Raw genomic sequence first — 7,333 nt, 5'->3', positions numbered from 1 at the left:
ATTATTACAAAGTTGTTCATGCTCAGAAAATATGTTTTCTGATAATCAGCTGGCATTTACTTTATAGACATCTGTGTTATTAAACACACAAAGAGAGGGGATTTAGGGATTGTGATAGCAAATGGCCCTTGTTTAGTTTATAAAGCATCATGTGCATTTTTCTAGCTGCTCCATCATGACGTGTTACTGTGGGTCAACCTCCACCGAGCCCAGAGAGATGTTGCATCTCCCAAAACTCCCTTCCCTCAAGCAGACAAGGCCATGCTGCCTGCATGGTAAAGGCATCCCATACCTCCAGCTGCATCAACGCTGCTGTCTGGCACTGAATTATTTAGCTTCCCCTCACTGTGAATGGAAATGATCTGCAGTTTAAATAGAATGAAGAGAAGTTTGCATCAAAGGCACCTTAACTCAGTCAAACACACATTGGAGAGTTCCTTGCCTGTGATTGTCAGGGGTAATAACCACAGCTCTGATCAAACAAAAGGCCCTTCAGACCCACTTAGTCCCTGGAATCGACAGGTTCACATCTCCTCTTCCAGCTGTCGGGGAAGAAAGTATTTAAAGAAGTTGAGTCAGAGGGAGATGAGGACATTGGGCTGTGGCTGTGGAATGTGAACAACTTTCCTGTAGACTGGAGGCTGATGTAGTGCTGGCAGCCCTGGGCTTTCTCAACACCCAAACACTTTGTCGTGTAGGCTGGCAACACCCTCCATTTTCCTCCTGACCTGGCAGGAAAAGAGGGTCAGTGTTTAGCAGCACTCATGTTGGCTAATTCATATGGAAGTGTAGAGCTATTACACTGTCAGCTGTCACTGGCGCGTCAGACAAGGGCTTTGTCATTTCCTAAACCTCTTCTACCCAAAACCCACCGTCTCTGACCACTCCTCTCCTACACACCTAAGCCCACCAGCAGCTCTGCACTCTACCCATCACCAAGTCCTCCCACCTGCCTCCGCATCCAGGGCTTCTTTCCCCACCTCCTCTGTGCTATCAACACCAGGACCACTGCAGATATCAGACCTTCTCAGATGGCAGTGCCTCTGTCCAGGTCAGAAGGTGATGGGGAGTGCTGATTGAGTGTCCTCACTGGTATGATGGGAAAGATGGCATGGAGCTGGAGGCAAATCAGGGATCTCCTAATGGTCATTGCAGAGACTTGGCTGTGAAAAGCCTTTTGTGGTAGCAGAAGTGTTGTGGCACTCAGTGGAGACTCTGAGGTTTAACTGAAATCTGTCAGCATTCGGAGAATGAGGGACTCTGCTGTCTACCCCATCCCTGCTTCATTGCACCCCAACCCTGTTCTCCCCACAGGAGAAATCCTCCCCTCCCATGGTACCCTGTGAACTGCCCCCAGTTTGGGATGCCACCCTCAGGGGATGGCATTGGAGGGAAGTAGAGGGATGCTCTGGCATCACACAGCCAAGCTCTGCCAGCACCAGCACCACACCACAGCTCAGGCTCCCCCCTCTTCGCTGCCCCTGCCACTCCCCACCCCCCAGTTGCTAGCATTAAAAGGATTACGGAACAAAAAGATCAGAGAGAAGGGATTACAGGGAATTATCAGCCTTGATCCCCTCCTAATTAATTACTGGTCAGACATATGAAAGGATGGCTCCAGAACACCCCACAACAGTGAAGAAGAAATGACATGTGCATTTAGGAAAGGCTTTGGTAAATGCCAACACTTATTTGCTGATGCAGTTCTCTTCCCAGAAAGGACTGCTTTAGAGAATGATACCTGGACATGCTGCTGCTATCATCTGTACAATTTGTGTTCCTCTTCACACTCATCTTTTTTCTCTTTCTAATGCTTGCATCTTCTTGGGTGATTTGCAGCCAAGTCAGTTCTGCTTCAAACCCCAGGGCTGGCTCCACAGGTCACCCTCCTCTCTCAGCAGGCTGGGAAAGTTGATGCTTACCTGGCTGACTCGAGGATGCCTGGTTTTCTTGCACAAGGCTGGGGTGACTAATCAAAAGGTATTTTTCTTAAAATTCTTATGGATTGAGGCAATCATCACAACAATCAGAGCAATCCCACAATGAGGGGAAAGAGGAGGCATGTCATTTCAGCTCTGCTCTCTAGAGAAAGAGATAAGGGGACATCTATTTTTCTGTGTTTCCTCGTCTGAAAGGAAAGACTGTTCTCATCCCTCCCAAACCAGTGTTTACTGGGAACTGGCCAACTTCTATGCAATTTTTTAATTCTCAGGGTTACACCCCAAGTAAATAAGAACTAAACTAGTGGCTAGTCTCTGCATATTGTGCTTTGCACCTTCTTCAGTATCCAGCCCCTGTAATGAAAAAGACACACTCTGTAATGATAGATTGGTTTTACCAGTCACAGTCATTTTTCCTGAGACCAGAGCTCAATCTAGTCCCATTGCTTTGCTTGCCCTGTTCCTACCTCCTTCCCTGACAGACCAGCTCTTCAGCAGAGTCATGGTGCCACCCGAGCAGAGTTGACCCCAAAGGATTCATGAATCCTGACTAGGCTCACGTGCTTCCTTACTGAACTCCACACCCTGAATAAGGATGCTCATGATTTTGGGGTGCCCAGCCTTCCTGAGACAGCCTCCATGCCCTGAGATCCCACAAGGACACCTTAAATCTTGGTGAAGCTCTTCAGTGGAGCACCAAGAGTCCCAACCCAAATCAGATGTTTCCTATACCATCAGCCTCTGTCTGCCAGCACCCTGGTCTTGCTTCTCCACCCAGCTGAGCACTATCAACCTGTTGGGTGATTTAGGTCTGTCTTGGGAAGTGCAGGTTCTCTATTTGCAAACACCACACAGCTCAGCAGCCCTGGACTGGTCACTGCTCTGTCTTTAGGCTCAAAGAAGGTGTGTGGTCACAGCAGGCATCAAAATTGAGGGTACTTGCAGGATGTGGCTGAAAATCATCTCTTTTTGTGTCACACCTTTCCCATTCAGTTTCCCTCACTGCAGCATCATTCTCAATAGTCAGAGTACTACATCAAGTTTCCTTTCATGAGCCACAAAGTCTTTAAGATGAGAACTCAGACAAGACTTTTGTGCCAGTTCCAAGATCCCCCACGTCTGTCCATGTTGCCTGTTTTTTTTTTCTTTCAACACTGTAGCACCTTCAAATCGATAAAACAAAGGCAGGCAAGGCAAGCTGCCACTAAACACCACCTGCTTAAAAAAGATCAGCTAAAATTATTTGCTGCTGCACAACAAATTTCTGCCTGCTCAGTCCCCTGGTTGTTGTGCTGTAGATGACCAAGATGGAGCAGGATACAGAAACGGAGAGACGAGCCGGCATCCCCTTCCTCGCTGCATGGGGCACTCGGCTCTGCTGCAGCTGCAATGTGCACCATATGTTCACGTAAGAGATGAAGCAGGGGTGACCACAACCCTTTCCTTGCTTCAGGAGCTGAGAAACCCCGGTGGGGGAGCCTAGAGACCATCTTTCTGCATCCAGCTGAGAGTTTATCAAAGGGCATCCCTCCAGCTGCTGGGACAGGCAGGCGACTTCCACACGTGAGCTCTGCTCTTGCCTGGGGTACAGAGGCTCTTCTCTGCTCTACACAGGAAAGGTTAAGGGGAAGCAAGAGCTAGCAAAATTTCTGAGAAATACCAGCGTGCTGATTTTGACAAATGCACAAATTGGAGCCAATATGGAATGCAGATATATGTAAACACCCATGAAATTATCCCGTCCCTCCTGCATAATGTCTCCTCGCAGCCGCAAATGCTCTGAGCACTCTGGCAAGGCCAAGCCAGTTAGACCCATGCAAATCAGGGAGAAGACACTGTAAAGGCTCCAGGTAAGAGAGTGGGAAAATAATGAGTGAAGAAGACACCTTATCATTAAGTTAAAGATGGTTCTGCCTGGCAACAGGACACCCTAGCTGTGACTTCCTGGAGCCACTGGTCCTAGGAGACCCTCTGGCAGGGGCTGAGCTGAGCATCCTGCTGCCTCCTGAGTTTTTAGGGGACAGAGGTCACACAGAAGCAGGAGATACTATTGGATTTCTCTAATAGGTAAGGGTAAAAAGGGGGAAGCAGAAGAGGAGGTAACTATGTGCACTGAAGGTACCTCACTAAAGCACCTCTGGCCTTCACAGGCACACTCAGAGGTGCCTTTTACTAGAGGAGGGTTTACAGGAAAGACAGTGGGAGTTTTAGACCTTCTCTGCACCTTACCACCACTGGGTATTTGCCACTTCTGATCGTGTCACAAGTGTCCTTTGCTGTATACACCAAAGATAGGGGCCGCTGTCCTTATTGAGCCTTGTCCTTATGGAGCTTTGCAGACTCCAGCTCCCAGCTCCTGGATGCCCTTCCTGCCTTAAAGACCTTCAGCTCTGGCAGTGCTGATGTCTTGCACATCTTTGGATCACAAGCCCACAGATATCAGTGGGAGTTTCACAAGCTGATTCCCTGCTTTCCCTGCAAACACCTTTAATCTCTACCCACTTCACAAGGGACAGGATGGTAAGTGCCAGGTTAAAGACATTGAGCCATTTGCCCAAAATCACATCATGAGTCCTGGAAACAGAAAGCAGGAGTCCTGACTTTCACATCCTTGGCCTAACCACTCCATCCATACCCTCCATGGTTGTTGCCATGGACATTATTTTAATGCCACCCATTCCTTACCAGGACATCACTAAAATGGTCCAGCAGAAGCATACACAAGCCCTCAAGAAAATACACCCTTTCCTGTTCCTGCTTCCATGATGAGCTGCAGCAGGGCTGGGGCAGAGGTGAACAGCTTTCAAGGCTTTCTCCACATAAGAGCCCCTTTTTAATATCAAGCTCACATATTTTCTATTTACTTACTGCCAGCTGCACCTTCCCTGATCCAAGCTGTAAACCCCAGCAGAGGCTAATCTCCCCATCCACACATAGCACCTGCAAAGCCTCAACTCCACTTTTCATAATGGTCTGTATGAACAGATCTCTTTCATTAATCCCCCACCTTGCCCTGGCCCCCGGGGAGTTTCTCAGTACCAGCCATCTCCCCTGTTCCAGCACTTCAAGCTGGATTTTGAGATGAGAGAAGCCTCTTGAACACAGGATTTCCTGATTAAAATGGATAGGGTGAGGGACACATAAAAAATGAAGAGCAGAGCAGACATCCCATATTCTTCCAGGGAACTTGAAAAATTTCAGCTCTTGTGAATAAAGGAATAGGAATGAAATGGGTAAGTCCTGAACTGCCAAAGATATCTTGGTCCCCTATCCCTCAATGGGAGCATTGGGAATCACCAACCACCCTACTGAGGATCCAAAAATCCTTCTCCAAGAACAAGTAAAACTGTAGGCTTCAGGGAAAGGTAAACAGGCACCCACACACATAAATAAAGCACGGTAATAAATGTCTTAATAATTAGCAGTGATACAGATGCAGCTGAGCAAACAGCCCTGGATCCAAAAAAACAAACAAGCCCTCCGCTTTCTGTTCTAGCTCCAGTGATAATTGCTTGCACGCCTTCATCACAGGGGATCCCAAAGCTCTTAGTAAATAGAGACAGGGATATGTATGGAATGGAAGCTGGGAGAGGTGATGGAGTAGTGCACATCTCCTTCATGGATGCCCAAGAGCCACCTTTGGGTCCAGCACAGTCACGACCCACCCACAATGTGGGTACATGGTCACATAGAGAACTTCCAGCAAATCCTTCTGCTCTCTGGGAACCCCAATATTAAAATGTTAAGTGAAAAGAAAAAAGGGTCCAAGGAAAACTGGGCATGTTTCCCTGCTCTGCTGAGCAGCCCCAGCCCCCAACATCCGTGCTTGTACGGCTGCTCCAAAGCTGCTCTTGGTTCAGTGGAACAGCACTGAACAGCACTTGGCACCTGTGCTGGTCTGGGGCCCACCTAGGACATGACTAACACTTGGTCAGGAGCAAATCTACAGGACTTTACTTTCAGTTATTTTTCCTTCAGTTATACAAGAGGGAAATCATATTTCAAGAGGGATCAATAAGAAAGAGCAGGGCTGGAGGAAGGAGGATTTGTACAGAAACACACACGCACGCACAAACCCCTCTCTTCTGAACTCCAACTGCAAAAAAACCCAACCCTTTGAACTTTCCCTTTGAGTCTTGAGCTCTTCTAGCTTTTTTTTAATTCTTTTTTTTTATTTCCCCCTCCAGACTCAAGGCACATTTCTAACCTCAGAAAGAAAATTCTCCTTTTGTAACAGTCATTAATTGGCTTTGGGGAATCTGGGCCACCAGATATGCCCCTAATCCTATACACACTTCCAGTCCCATGTTCAGACCTGGGTTGCCCAGCACTTCTCTCTGCAAGAGAATTGTTAGGGGAATTAGCTGCTTCCTTCAGCTGCTGCAGCTGTCTGGCTTGATATATATTTTTTAAATATGGAGGGAAAAAAAAAGGGAAAGGCAATCAGCAGATCATGTTTGTTGGGGAGACACTGATGTGAATTTTTTTCTCTCTAAATGGTGCATTTCTCCATTATCAAAACACACAAAGCAACGTCAATCACCCTGTCCTAGTACAAAAGAGAAGAGCTTGCCAAAAGGTTGGCAGCAATCCACAGACCCATGTGGGTGGCAGGGTGTTTTGAGAGTGAGTGCCAGTTTGATAGGAGTGTTTTGATTGGGAGGGTGCTCAAAGGGCGTTTGTCATGATTTAAAACGTTAAACCTTGGAAGTGGTACATAAAGGCTGACATGGAGGTGTCAGAAGAACACGTCCATGTGCATGTTCTCAAAGGTCCGAGGAGCCAAACACAGCTCATGATTACAAATTCCCAGCTGCCCTTAAAAAATCTTCAGCTCAAACCTCTTCCAGCGTGAGGGGATTTACTAAGCAGTCACCAATTGCAATCTGCTGTTTCCCCAGGTGGTCCCACCTCCAGGGACTGCTTGCACATGCAGGGCATCTCCACGCAGCTGGTGGGTGATCTTCCTCTACAGCTTGGGGAAAGTGATTCCTGCAGAAAGTAATTCAGGTAGGGGTCAAACTTAGGTGCCCTAAACCTCTTCCCAGAGATCCCATGCTCATATCCTCACTGTTAAATGCCAGTAAGAACCAAAATGAAATTAAAATTGAGCCGAATTACTGCCTTGAACAAAAATGAGACTATTCACCAATCCAAACACATATGAGCAACCTCACTAGAAGGAAAAAAAACCTCATACACTCTTTATTAAATTATTCTGACTTTTTCTTATTACTGTCTCTCCTGGTTCAGGCTGAGGCATTGAAAAGCCATGAGGTACATTGATCTTGTGCTATTTCCCATTTAATATTGAAGCACTTGAAGCTCATGGAAAAGGTCATTCTGATCACATCTCTACCTGAGGAGATTTGGATTGTACAAATGAACACCCA

The sequence above is a fragment of the Neopelma chrysocephalum genome, unplaced genomic scaffold (genome assembly GCF_003984885.1).
Source record: "Neopelma chrysocephalum unplaced genomic scaffold, ASM398488v2 Primary Assembly neopelma1_147, whole genome shotgun sequence".
In the NCBI taxonomy this organism is placed as follows: Eukaryota; Metazoa; Chordata; class Aves; order Passeriformes; family Pipridae; genus Neopelma; species Neopelma chrysocephalum.
This window is presented reverse-complemented; position numbering follows the sequence as displayed.